General features: G+C 40.5%; 1 non-coding gene across 1 annotated transcript; it reads right to left on the bottom strand.

The window, feature by feature from the left end:
* Window positions 1-7,786: 7,786 nt before the first annotated feature.
* LOC141709407 (small nucleolar RNA R71) lies at window positions 7,787-7,893 on the bottom strand. Its single transcript, XR_012569985.1, has one exon. It is a non-coding gene; the product is annotated as a small nucleolar RNA R71 (small nucleolar RNA).
* Window positions 7,894-14,402: the final 6,509 nt, after the last annotated feature.

Here is a 14,402-nt window from a genome sequence, read left to right as displayed (position 1 = left end):
GTTTCTCTTACAGAGGATGCGTCCTCTAAAGATGTAAGCGTTGTTGAGAAAGATGTCGCTCTCACAGAGGGAGCCCCCTCCAAAGTGAGGTGATGGTATACGATTCTCAAAGCTTCAATTTTGGTTTGAATTGATTGATCACATTGTTTGTAGAAAAAGACGAGATCAGTGGTTTGAATTATTATCTGGAAAAAAGTAAGAGATTAACTATAAAGCGGTAGTTAAAGGAATCATATTGGTATCATTGGTGGAAGGATCACCCTCACCGACAAGGCCTGTCCTCCAAATATTAGAGGTTTTTTCAACCTCCACACTTGTGTTTTTTGGGTTATCCATGTTCTTAACTTCAAAAGCTCTATTCTGGATAACTCTGGATCCAACGCTTTACACCTTAGAAATTTCATGTGGTTTACTTGCTAAAACTCTTCTGAAGATTATTTACTACTTGAATATCATAGAGGTAGCTTTATGATCTAATCACGCCTTTCCCTCAAAGCACACTCTTCTATAATGTTGTTCTCGAGAGAATGCCTAGTATGCTTATTATTGTGCTTATTTCATTAATGGAATTTTTTAATGAGGACCCGTCAATAATTTTAGGTGTGTGCAAAGTACGGCAATTATGGGATGAAATACTTGAGATAATCCCCACAATATTGTTCTAAGATTACACTTTGAAGTATGTAATTCCTTGTGAGGGGTGCACACTTTGTATAATATCTCTTATTTCATATGCTGAGTTAATTCATGTAAGCTTAGAGATGTGGTGCATAAGTGGTAAACCTCTCTTGGTTGAGAACGCGCCCTCATATGGGAAAATGCGGAGGATGTACACTCATGAGATTGAAGGATGACACAAACTTTTGCTTGGATTTAGATATTAGAATTCCAATTTTATTTTCAACTTCATATTAAATTCGAGGGGTAGTTGTTATAACCAAAATTTAGTAATGGATTATTTTGGGTCAAGAACAGGTCATTTGGAATCAAATTGGGGCAAAAGGATGAAGGATTTGGTTTTAGACCGCAATGCATGAAGGGAGGACGCGCCCTAGGGTTATAACGCGCCCTCGTTTAATGAAATGCAAGGTATGGACTATGTTTGGGTTTAAGCTACAACACAAGAGAAATAGGCGTGTCCAAGGGGTAGGGTGCGCCCTGGTCAAGTGGAATGCACTACATGACTTGTTCAGATGAACTTGCTTGTCCTCGCTTAGGACACAGTAAAAGGGCTTGTCCTCGCTCCGGGTCTGTCCTCGCTTAGGACAAGGCAAATGTCTTGTCCTCGCTCAGGACAAGGAAAAGGGTTTGTCCTCGCTCCGGGCTTGTCCTCGCTAAGGACAAGGAAAATGGCTTGTCCTCGTTCCGGGCTTGTCCTCGCTTAGAACAAGGCAAAAGGGCTTGTCCTCGCTCAAGATGACGCAACGAGCTTGTCCTCACAAGGCAATCGTCTTGTCCTCACCTAGGACAAGGCAAACAAGAACAACCTCAGGACAAGGCAAACATGGAGAGAGTAATAGAGATTGTTTTCACTAACATATTTATTGTAGGTACTCTTTGAAGAATTCCCTCCTTGAGTCGGTCAAGAAGGGGGATGTCCGTGAAAATCTTGAAGGCCTTTAGAGGTAAGCCTAATGATTGAAGGCCTCCTCATGCATTCAACGGGTGTCCTCGTTGGGGATGCGGGGTTAACATTGGTGTGAGCTTTGGGAGCTCAGTTCCAACGGGTGTACTCGTTGGAGAACTTTGGAGTCATCTTGCACTTTGCACCTAAGAGATTGGGATCACCTGTCTTACTATATGGTGAGTTATCCTCATTCAGGGGACAGTGACATGTCCGGTATTTGGGGTGAACCGTGGCTATACTTGTGTTCGTAAATCAAGGGAGATAGATGTGGCGGAGTGTTATCCTTGCGTAGGGGGATGCACTATCCGTGAAATCCTACGATTTCGAACGAGCCTTGGGCATTCGCGGTTGGGCCTCATCGTTGGATATTCCTAAAGCTAATGAAAGATGGATACTAGAGGGACTTCTACCGGGTCTAGAAATAAGAAGTCTAAGCCCATTAGGTTTCTTATTCACCAAGAAATACGTTAGACTTGATCCCTATATAAAGGGTAAGTAGGCACATTGAAAGGGGTTGGAAGTTGAGAGCTAAAAATGATCCACCACTAACCCTAATCAATCCCAACCCCTAATTCATCACAAGCACCACACTCCGCTTACTTTTCCGGCAAATAACCACTATCATAGATCTTTATTCCTGCGATGAGCCTCAAATTTTATTGTTACCAAATTCCTCCGTCAACATCTTGTAAGTTGTTTTGTTCATTCTCACGGTTATACATACATTATGTTATTCGCACAATGTGTTATATTTCGTGTGTATTGATTGTTGATTGATTTCGAGAGAATTGCATTTCGCACCCCTTAAATTTGGTCAAAAATCAATTTTGTATACTTTCTTAAAGAAATTGCAGTTTGCATCCCCCTTCTTTGAAATCTGATCCCAGTTGCATCTTTTTTGCCAAATTTTGTCAATTGTTTTGCCCAAATTATTATTTTCAACAACATATATAGTCTATTATTGAAGAGAAAATATGAGATATATTATAGGAGAAAACAATTAGTGTTAAACAATTGGGTTAAATATCAAAGTGGCGGTCACTAAACTAAATGTCATATATCAGTTTAATCATCAAATTCAATGGGGTATCATTTGAATCACTAAAGTTATAATAAATATCAAACAAATACCTCAAAATATGTGTTCGAGAATTAAAAATTATTTTATGGAGTTCTATATATTTTTCTTGAATCCTATTACAACCAAATGAAAAATGTATGAATTCTAGTATTTTATATAATATAATAAGATTTTTAAAAAATTATCTACTATTTATTTTTAATTTTGTAGTCATTTTCTTTATTTAAGTAAAAATAAAATGCATAAGCAAGCTGGTATTTAAGTATTCAACATGACTGTAACGACTGGAATTGCCCGATTTGTGACGGTCCGTCCAATCTGAGTTGTATGACTTGTAATTTCTGAAATTCTATTGGTGAATGATCTTACAGCCTCCATGCATTGTTCGTCATTGATCTCATTGTCTCTATATATTTTACTATTTATATCACTGTAATTATTCATTTTTGATTCCGACCTCAATAATTTTTTAATCTAAAAAAATAACTGTGAAGATTCAAAGCAAAATGGTGTCCATCTCATATTAATATTTTTAAAATCAATTATAATTAGCACCTAACATTCATGAAATATTTGGGAACAGTTTTTGTGTTCCCTTGCATTTTGTTTTTTTTTGTATGGGAAGATATGTGGCAGAACTATATCAATTTGTTGCCGGTACTTTTGTTTATGACTGGTTGCCACTCTCTTTTAGCTCACAGTCCTAGCTGATAACGCACTGCTGTCGTCTGCTAATTCCGCAAAGACTAGGATTATGATTTGTCAAACCATCCATTACTTGAAAAGCTTAAGGAATTTTGAAAGCATCAGCATCACACTGATGATGTAACAGTCTCTTCACATAAAACAGGGTGTCTTCATTTCTGTCCTCAACTTTGTTGAAATTTTTTATCACTCCATCCCCAGACGGATGAAACTGTAATTTAAAAAATCTCATCTCAAGATTCACGATCCATGGAAAACTGTTCATTGTGACATAATCACAAATTGATTGATACAACAACAATTTTTAGGAGAATAGTTAAAAGAGTTGTATATATATACCTTATAATTACATGACCTTTCTATCTTATTCTGTTTATGAGCTATCTTATTTATTCACAACTTCTAAAATTTGATCATTTGCAATCTTTGATCGATGTACTAGAGTATCTTAAGCCTAAGGGTTCTTGTTTAACCCATAGGCAGGGTAATTCTTACGAATTACAAGCAAAAAGTTGGCTAAAATTTTCTTAAATTAACAAAATATTTGCTAAATTTAAAAATGACAAGTTGGTGGCCACATTTTAGTAGCACCTTTTAAAATCATGGCCACCGTCAAGTCCGTTAACCATCTGCCGTTAAATTTTAAAAACTGATGTCTAAATAATATAATGGTGGCTAAATTTTATATCTATTTTTAAAATATTAATATTCCAGTTTCAAATTTTTTTGAATAAAAAATTGATATTGTCTCTTATTTTATACAATAATAATGATGAATGTGTATCCCTAAATTCTAATTTACTATAATATAACTAGTGTAAAGTATGGGACCGAGAAAATTATTAAATTTATAAATTACGGAACAATCCGGGTAATCTATTTATTTGTTATTTCAATTATAATTAACATAATCTGTTTGTTTAAGTTTACGAAAAAAATGCAAATAACATTATTACTTCAACTACTTTTAACATTTTATTAAATAATATAAAATATATAAAGTTCTGCAAGTGATATAGATGTATTGTAATTATACTATGATTCGAACAAGTATAATTTTACTATAAATAATAAAGAACTATACTAAAAATAGTAGTATTGTAATTATATTAAATGATAGATAATTTTATTATTTAAGAAAAAGGAACAATTTTATTATAATTAAAAAGGGATCTCACCTATTAAATATTTTTGACAAGTACCCTTTTAGGGTTTAAATTATTTATATTTATATTTTTTTTAATTCATATTAAGTATAGTAATTATAGAAAAAATATTTTTTCTCTCGAGCCAATAATTTAAAAAGTAGGTTGGTTTGCAGGTTATTGTGTGAGCCCGTAGAGTTTACCCAGTGCGCACCCGAAGGGTAGCGGCTGCGGGTTAGCTACGATAAAAAAAGTAGGGTAAAAATTAGCCACCACTCTCTGATTTAATGTAATTTTATTTAGTTAACCGAACTTGACGGGCCACCGCGGAAGATAAGTTTGGCCACCAACCTGTTATTTTTAAACCAGAACCCATATTTTTCTAATTTATGAAAATTTTAGCCACCTGTATGTTTTTAACTCAATTCTCGCAGCATAAATATGCGGCTCGAATTCAGGGTGTTATAGGGAGAATTTCGTATAACAGTGTTATGGAGGTTGATGGTCGAAACAAGGATTAAGGACGATGTTTGAAGGCGGAGGAAGGTTGTTTTGTGGTGGTGGCTGAGCTTGTATGTTGACTCCTCAAAAAAGAATATGGTTTTTCTTATTCTCTATCAAGTGTCGACTCATGTCTCATACAAGTGCCTACGTACCCTATTTATAGGTATCAAACCTCACGTAGTTCTTGGGAACAAGTCATATAGGCTATGGTTAGGGTTCTTTAACTCGTGCAGCCCAAGCTCATGATAAAATCAGGCCTTCACCCAATTAGTCACGTAAATCTCGACGGGCTCCACACGCTTCCTACAATTTCGCGGTATCTCCGCATTTCTTCCCGTAATTGTAGGAACAACCCGTGTCGGCCCCGAAATTTACGAGCAACTCAGTCATCTATGAGTCACTTTCCATATTGCACACAAAGTCCTCTAATGCGGGACGACCTGGTTATCTCGGCCGGCACCACCTTCTTTTTAATCAATAAATACAATGTTACCTCTGTTTTTATAAGATATGGGCTCATGAGCCCAGCTCGCGTGTTGGCACCTGAGCCCAGCCCACGTGTTGGCACCTGAGCCCAGCCCGCGTGTTGGTACCTAAGCCCAGCCTGCATGTAGGCATCCAGATGACAATTGTGAGCCTATCTTACATGTGCGAGCCTAGCTCACAAGCCCACCGGCTCACTCATCATGAGCCCAGCTCGCATGCGCTGGCCCAAGTCACATTAAATCACGATTCTAGCTCAAAAATGAGAGCTCAGCTATTCAATATTCCCGTGGGGACCTGTTTAAGGCTCATGACCAAAAGCGGGCATAACAACTACCCCCAAAATTCCTGGTCGCACCTTCAGGCTAGGAATTTTCCAATATTAGCTTTTTTCGGCCCCGCAAGTGCGAGCCCACGAGGCCGCACCATCCAGCCTCGCATGTTCCTTAACAGTCAAGAGTTTTTTTAACTCGTGACAACTGATAAGTGGCATTTTATACCACTTAGAACGTCTTAAAATGGCTTAAATTGGTGTCTTGAAATCAAGTATTTTGTGTATTTGATGCGTTTTTCTAGTGTTTATGCATTTCAGGATATTAGTTGCATTTCGGAGAAGGAATCAAAAAGAATAAGCCTTGGCGTGTGTTCACCATTGTGATTCTTGTTTTGTTGTAACGTTGGATGCTAGTTTTCTTGCTTTGACTTATTTACTCTTGTGACGTACTCTGTTTTAATATAATTAGTTTAGTTGTTATTTTCTTGTGTTTGTTTATCATGATTTCATATGAACCCATGATGGCGATAAGTTCTATTATGGGCTAATCGTGATCATGGGGTTGCAACGGATTTATTATGGAATTCTTTAGTTAATTGTTTAATACTTTAGTGTGTGATGATTGCATGATATCTAGTATTGGTTGTGCGTATTCGTCTTATGTGCGTCGCGAACATATAAGATAGGATGTTAATCTCTTGTGAAGCGACGGTGGATCTTGAGATTTAGAACTTGCCATGCTAGCATAGGTTCATGTACGTTGTGCATGATTAGTGGGTAACTCTAACAGTTTTATTTTCCCTATGTAATCAAAAAGGAATAACTTGTGCTTAAATCGTTGTGTTGTCAATTTCTGTAGACATATAGGAACTCAACATAATTGATGACTATTCAACTTCTATCTTAATTGTGGATGTTTGGTAGAATGGTATTAGTACAATGAAAGTTGGCTTTTATCAGTTTCGTGTTATTCGATTAATATCATCACTGTCACATGCTAAAGGTAATAACTATGGCTATAGAAGGAAGTAATAATGAAGTTGTGATCTCATGAGTGTTTTATTATTGATAAATTGGAGTGTTAGTTAAGTGGTTAATTAAGTAGTTAATTATAGTTAATATTTAATCAACAATTTTAAGTGTTATTATCTTAACATTGAGAAGTAGTCATACATTGGTGAGTGAGTTAAATTAGACAATAACTTAGTCTGAGTCTCTGAGGGAACGAACTAGAAAGTATTCTATATTACTTGCGAACGCGTATACTTGCGTGAATATTAGTGCGTGATTTCGCCCTAACAAGTTTTTGGCGCCGCTGCCGGGGACTCGGCGTATTTGTTTAGTTTATGTACTTACCATCATTGGTCATTAGGACTCAGTGATTAGGACGTAGTAGTTAATTACTCTTTTCGGTTGTGTTTCAGGTACTTTAGCAAACGTTTATGCAAACTCGTTCTCGTGCTCGCAAGAGGACCTTAGATACAGCTGAGGAGAAAGACGAAGTTCTTGATACACCGGAGAAGTTAGATTTTGAGGATTCGGATTCAGGAACTGAGCAGAAAGAACCAGTAAACATGGGAGATCGTATTGTTCAAGCTGATCCAGCTCTTATGGATTTTTCTCGGCCTAAAATTGATGACATTCAGTCAAGCATCCTTCATCCAGCTATTCAAGCTAACACCTTTGAAATCAAGCCGGGCACTATTCAGATGGTGCAGAATTCTGTTTCTTTTGGAGGAGCGGCAACTGAAGACCCCAACATGCACATAAGGAATTTTGTCGAGATCTGCAGCACTTTTAAGTATAATGGCGTGACTGATGAGGCTATCAAGTTGAGGCTTTTCCCATTCTCACTGAGGGATAAGGCTAAAGACTGGTTACATTCTGAACCAGCTGGGTCAATCACTACGTGGCAAGATCTTGCGCAAAAGTTTCTGGTAAAGTTTTATCCAATGGCAAAGACTGCTGCTATGAGGAGTGCTCTTACTCAATTTGCGCAGCAACCTACAGAATCTATGTGCGAGGCTTGGGAACGCTACAAGGAAATGTTGAGAAAATGTCCACATCATGGAATGCCGGATTAGATGGTAATCACTGGTTTTTATAATGGTTTGGGGGCCCAATCTCGGCCCATGCTCGATGCAGCAGCTGGAGGCGCCTTATGGGCTAAAAGCTATACTGAGGCGTATAATCTTATCGAGACGATGGCTGCAAATGAGCATCAAAACCCAACTCAGAGGATGACGTCAGGCAAGGTAGCAGGTATTCTGGAAGTTGATGCAGCCACCGCTATTGCAGCCCAGCTCCAAGCGCTATCAATGAAGGTTGATTCTCTGGCTACGTATGGAGTTAATCAAATAGCTATGGTTTGTGAGCTTTGTGCAGGTTCTCATGCTACGGATCAGTGTTCTCTTGTCAACGAATCTGTTCAGTATGTGAATAATTATCAGCGACAACAGCAGCCTGTACCAGCGACCTATCATCCTAACAACAGAAATCATCCAAATTTCAGCTGGGGGAATAATCAGAATGCTATTCAGCCACCATATCAGCAAGGAGTAAGTAAACAGTTTAACCCACCTGGATTCCAGCAACCACAGCAGTATGCTACAAGGCAATCATATCCTCAACAGGGAAGTGCAGCTGCACCTACTAGTGCTGATTTTGAGGAACTTAAGCTGTTGTGCAAGAGTCAGGCGGTTTCTATCAAGACCTTGGAAAATCAAATCGGTCAATTAGCCAATACAGTGCTCAATCGTCAACCTGGCACTCTTCCCAGTGACACGGAAGTACCAGGCAGGAAGGAAGCCAAAGAGCAAGTCAAGGCTATTACCTTAACGTCTGGAAAAGTAGCTGATGCTGAAAAGGCAAAAGAAGTAGAAGCTGAAGTTAGGGATGAAGAATCTAAGCAAAAGGAGAAAGCGGCGGAACCAAGGAAGACTACTGTTGAACACACTCTGCCTGAGGCTAATACAGGGGAGAAACAGCTCTATCCTCCACCACCTTTTCCTAAGAGATTGCAGCAACAAAAGCTGGATAGACAGTTCGGGAAGTTTCTGGAGGTGTTCAAGAAACTTCACATCAATATACCTTTCGCTGAGGCTCTGGAACAAATGCCTAGTTATGCGAAGTTTATGAAGACTATTCTCTCAAGGAAGGTGAAACTGGATGACCTTGAAACCGTTGCTCTCACGGAAGAATGCAGCGCTGTTCTGCAGCAAAAGTTACCACCAAAACTGAAAGATCCAGGAAGCTTCACCATTCCTTGCACCATTGGCAATCTAACTTTTGACAAGTGCCTTTGTGATTTGGGAGCAAGCATTAATCTGATGCCCTTGTCGATCTTTAAAAAGCTGGATCTGCCTGATCCAAAACCCACATACATGTCGCTACAATTGGCTGACCGTTCCATTACTTACCCAAGGGGCATAGTTGAGGATGTGCTTGTCAAGGTGGATAAGCTCTTCTTTCCTGCAGATTTTGTTATTCTGGATTTTGAGGAAGATAAGAAGATTCCCATAATCTTGGGGAGGCCTTTCTTGGCTACTGGCCGTACCTTGATAGATGTGCAAAAAGGGGAACTTACTATGCGGGTCCAAGATCAGGATGTGACCTTCAACGTATTCAAGGCAATGAAATTCCCTACAGAAGATGAGGAGTGCTTAAAAGTGGATGTGATTGATTCTGCGATTACGTCAGAACTCGATCACATGCTAATGTCTGATGCATTGGAAAAGGCCTTAGTGGGGGAATTTGACAGTGATGATGAAGATAGCAACGAGCAATTACAATATCTGAACGCTTCTCCCTGGAAGCGAAAGCTGGATATACCATTTGAATCTCTTGGTACTTCTGACCTCAAGAACGCTGGAGGGAAGCTCAAACCATCAATAGAGGAAGCACCTACCTTGGAGCTCAAACCATTACCTGAACACTTGAGGTATGCTTTTTTAGGTGATTCATCTACATTACCTGTTATTATTTCAGCTAACCTTTCAGGTAGTGAGGAAGACAAGCTCTTAAGGATTTTGAGAGAATTCAAATCGGCTATAGGATGGACCATAGCAGACATCAAGGGGATAAGTCCTTCATATTGTATGTATAAAATTCTGTTAGAGGAAGGTAGTAAGCCAACTGTGGAACATCAACGAAGACTGAATCCCATCATGAAGGAGGTGGTGAAGAAAGAAATTCTGAAATGGCTAGATGCAGGCATCATTTATCCTATTTCTGACAGCTCGTGGGTGAGCCCTGTACAATGTGTTCCTAAGAAAGGAGGTATCACTGTGGTCGCAAATGAAAAGAATGAGCTCATCCCTACTCGAACAGTTACAGGATGGAGAGTATGCATGGATTATAGAAAATTGAACAAAGCCACAAGGAAGGATCACTTCCCTCTCCCATTCATTGATCAAATGCTTGACAGATTGGCGGGACATGAGTATTTTTGTCTTCTAGATGGTTATTCCGGGTATAATCAGATTTGTATTGCACCAGAGGATCAGGAAAAGACTACCTTCACTTGTCCATTTGGCATATTTGCTTTTCGTAGAGTTTCGTTTGGGTTATATGGCGCCCCGGCCACCTTTCAGAGATGTATGATGGCTATATTCTCTGACATGATTGGAAATAACGTCGAAGTGTTCATGGATGACTTCTCCGTCTTTGGACACTCATATGATGAATGCTTGAATAATCTGCGCGCCGTACTCAAAAGATGCGTGGAAACTAATTTGGTGCTTAATTGGGAGAAATGTCATTTTATGGTGCGTGAAGGCATTATCCTTGGGCATAAGGTCTCTAGCAAAGGTCTGGAGGTGGACAAGGCCAAGGTGGGAGTCATTGAAAATCTTCCCCCACCTAATTCGGTGAAAGGAATCCGTAGTTTTCTCGGTCATGCGGGTTTTTATCGGCGATTCATCAAGGACTTTTCAAAGATATCTAAGCCGTTGTGTAATTTACTTGAGAAAGATGTGCCTTTTAAATTTGATGATGAATGTTTGGCAGCATTCGAAACTCTCAAGGAGAGTTTGATCACGGCACCAGTTATTACAGCACCAGATTGGACAGAACCGTTTGAAATGATGTGTGATGCGAGTGACTATACGGTAGGTGCAGTTCTGGGACAGCGCAAGAAAAATCTCTTCCATGTGGTCTACTATGCGAGTAAGACTTTAAATGGGGCCCAATTGAACTACACCACTACTGAGAAGGAGCTTTTGGCTATAGTCTTTGGCTTTGAGAAATTTCGATCTTATCTGCTTGGTACGAAAGTGACAGTATTCACTGATCATGCAGCTATTCGCTATCTGGTTTCTAAGAAGGATTCGAAGCCGAGACTCATTCGTTGGGTGCTTTTACTTCAAAAATTTGAGTTAGAGATCAAAGATAGAAAAGGTACTGAGAATCAAGTAGCTGACCATCTCTCTAGGTTGGAGAATCCCGATTCTACTTCACAAGATAGAACGTTAATCAATGAATCTTTTCCGGATGAGCAGTTGTTTGCAATTCAGGAGGAAGAACCATGGTTTGCAGATATTGTAAACTATCTTGTCAGCAATATAATGCCTCCTGATTTGACATCCGCGCAAAAGAAGAAGTTTCTGCATGAGGTGAAGTGGTATATGTGGGATGAACCATATTTGTTTAGACAGGGAGCTGACCAGATCATCAGGAGATGTATCCCGTTCTGTGAGACGGAGGGGATATTACGAGACTGCCATTCCACGGTTTATGGTGGACACTATGGAGGTGAGAAGACGGCAGCTCGTATTCTGCAAGCAGGTTTTTTCCGGCCTACCTTGTTCAAGGATGCTCATCAGTTTGTTTTAAGGTGCGATCGTTGCCAAAGAGTGGGAAATTTGTCAAGGAAGAATGAGATGCCATTAAATGTGATGCTTGAAGTCGAGGTCTTTGATGTATGGGAAATCGATTTCATGGGGCCTTTTATCTCGTCTTGTAATAATCAGTACATCTTGCTGGCAGTCGATTATGTCTCAAAATGGGTCGAAGTTAAAGCTTTACCGATAAATGATGCAAAGGCAGTGCTAAATTTTCTTCATAAGCAAATTTTCACAAGGTTTGGAACACCTCGGGTAATCATAAGTGATGAAGGATCGCATTTTTGCAACCGTAAGTTCACTTCTATGATGCAGCGTTATAATGTGAATCATCGAGTAGCTACTGCCTATCATCCGCAAACAAATGGTCAAGCGGAAGTGTCTAACAGAGAGATAAAGCGCATTCTAGAGAAGGTTGTTTGTCCGTCAAGGAAAGATTGGTCTTTAAAGCTCGATGAAGTTGTTTGGGCTTACAGAACAGCATACAAAACTCCACTTGGGATGTCACCGTTTCAGTTGGTGTACGGTAAGGGATGTCATCTACCGGCGGAGCTTGAGTATAAGGCCTACTGGGCATTGAAGAAATTGAACCTGGATTTAGATGCAGCTGGTAAGAAAAGAATGCTTCAGCTTAATGAACTTGATGAATTTCGACTTCAAGCGTACGAGAATAACAAAATGTATAAGGAAAAGGTGAAGAGGTGGCACGATAGGAAGCTACATCCTAAGTTATTTGTGCCAGGGCAACAAGTTCTGTTATTCAACTCTCGGCTCCGACTTTTTCCTGGGAAGTTGAAATCAAGGTGGTCTGGACCTTTTATTGTTAAAACTGTGTTTCCACATGGAGCGGTGGAAATTTTTTAGAATGATTCGGACCAAGCATTCAAGGTTAACGGTCAGCGGTTGAAGCACTACTATGGGGACATGGCAAACCGAGAGGTGGTTAGTGCCATGTTGTTGACTACGTGAGAAAGGTACGGAACGTCAAGCTAATGACGAAAAAGAAGCGCTGCGTGGGAGGCAACCCATGAATTGTTGTTACAGGAACCCTTAGAAGTTAATAACCTATCCAAAAACACAAAAAAATCAGAAAACAGAGGCTGAAATTTTTTTTTTCCAGAGACCCTCTGCGCGCCCGCGCAGCTTGCTGCGCGCCCGCGCAGAAATGCTGAGCGGCCGCGCAGGGGTCGAGTTCCAGAATTTTTTTTTTTTTACAGTTCAGAAAAAAAAAAAACAAAAACACACAAAAAACCCATCACAGCCCATAAACCCACGAATTCTTTTCCCATTACCCCATGATTTTATCCCTCAACCCCACTCCTAATCTAATTTAACCTACTCCACACCCTATATATACATACACCTATCCCACATATCTCCCACAAACTTCCTACACTTAAACCCTCACATAAACATCAAAAATCAGTTCTTACACACTTTTATTCACAAATCAATGGCACCCAAGAGAGCACGCACTATTGACAGCAGCAACACAGTTCCTACTGCTGATTCATCAAGGGGTACTGCTGCAAGGCCTCGGTTAACTGACAGAGCCGCGGAGGAGGAGTACACTAGGCTGTTGGGGAAGCCGATTCTGAAGGAGAGGGGGTTTTTACCATCAGGGAGGGATGGTGAGTTGTTGCCCATGATTGCAGAGAAGGGGTGGATAGCTTTTTGTGAGTCACCCGAAGCAGTACCGATGAGTGTTGTTCGCGAGTTCTACGCGAACGCGAAGGCTGAAAAGAATGGGTTTTCTGTAGTTCGTGGGCTGACGGTTGATTATCATCCTGCGGCGATTCGCCGTGTGATTGGACAGCGAGAGAGGAAGCCCGAGGAGGAGAACTGGAATGAAAAGACTGCTGAGGACTTTGACTTGGATTTGATTTGTGCGACTCTCTGTCGACCGGGCACAGTTTGGAACCGCAGTCCAGCCAATAATGAGTATCGTCACTTTCCGGCGATCGCCATGAACAGGTATACCCGTGCATGGAATGCATTTATATGTGCTAATATTTTGCCTTCTTAACATGCACACGAGGTCACAGTTGAGAGAGCACAGTTGTTGTGGGGAATTCTGAATGAGGAATACTATGTGGACCTTGGTGAGTTTATCTACCAAGGAATTCTGAAGTTTTTGAGGGGAGCAAAGCATATGAACATCCCTTATGCATCCACGGTTACAAAGCTATGCCGTGCAGTAGGAGTGAACTGGCCGGCTCATGAGCAGTTGCAGTTACCAGCAGCTCCGATAGATTCTGGCACTCTGAATGGGATGCAGGAGTGGACCGGTGGTGAGCCTAAGGAGCATGGGCTGGGTTATCGTCTTCCAGGAGGGCGTCCAGCACGAGGTACTACTATGGCCAGGCCAGGGCGTGGTGAGGCTAGTTCTTCGAGAGCTCAGGAGGGTGCTGGGATGGGTGATGCCCAGTATAGGAGGCTTTCACGGCGGATGGATGCCATGTATGAGACGCAGAGCAGGTTTGCTCAGGAGCTCACCCTTGCGTTAGGGACTGCTTTTCGAGGCCTTGGAGCTGATATCCAGTGGCCAGTTTTTGGTGAGGACTCTGCATACCCGCCGCCTGATACTCCACCCACTGAGGGTGATGATGATGATGACTCCAAGTAGGTATACCCTGTGTTCCTTTCTACTACCTTCACTGGGGACAGTGAAGATTTTAAGTTTGGGGGTGGTAGTTAAGGAATATTTTGTGTGTGTCATATAGCTGCATATTCATGATAGTTA

Source organism: Apium graveolens, chromosome 2, assembly GCF_009905375.1.
Source record: "Apium graveolens cultivar Ventura chromosome 2, ASM990537v1, whole genome shotgun sequence".
Taxonomy (NCBI): Eukaryota; Viridiplantae; Streptophyta; class Magnoliopsida; order Apiales; family Apiaceae; genus Apium; species Apium graveolens.
The sequence above is the reverse complement of the archived record's forward strand: the minus strand, read 5'-3'. Positions and strand labels throughout refer to the sequence as shown.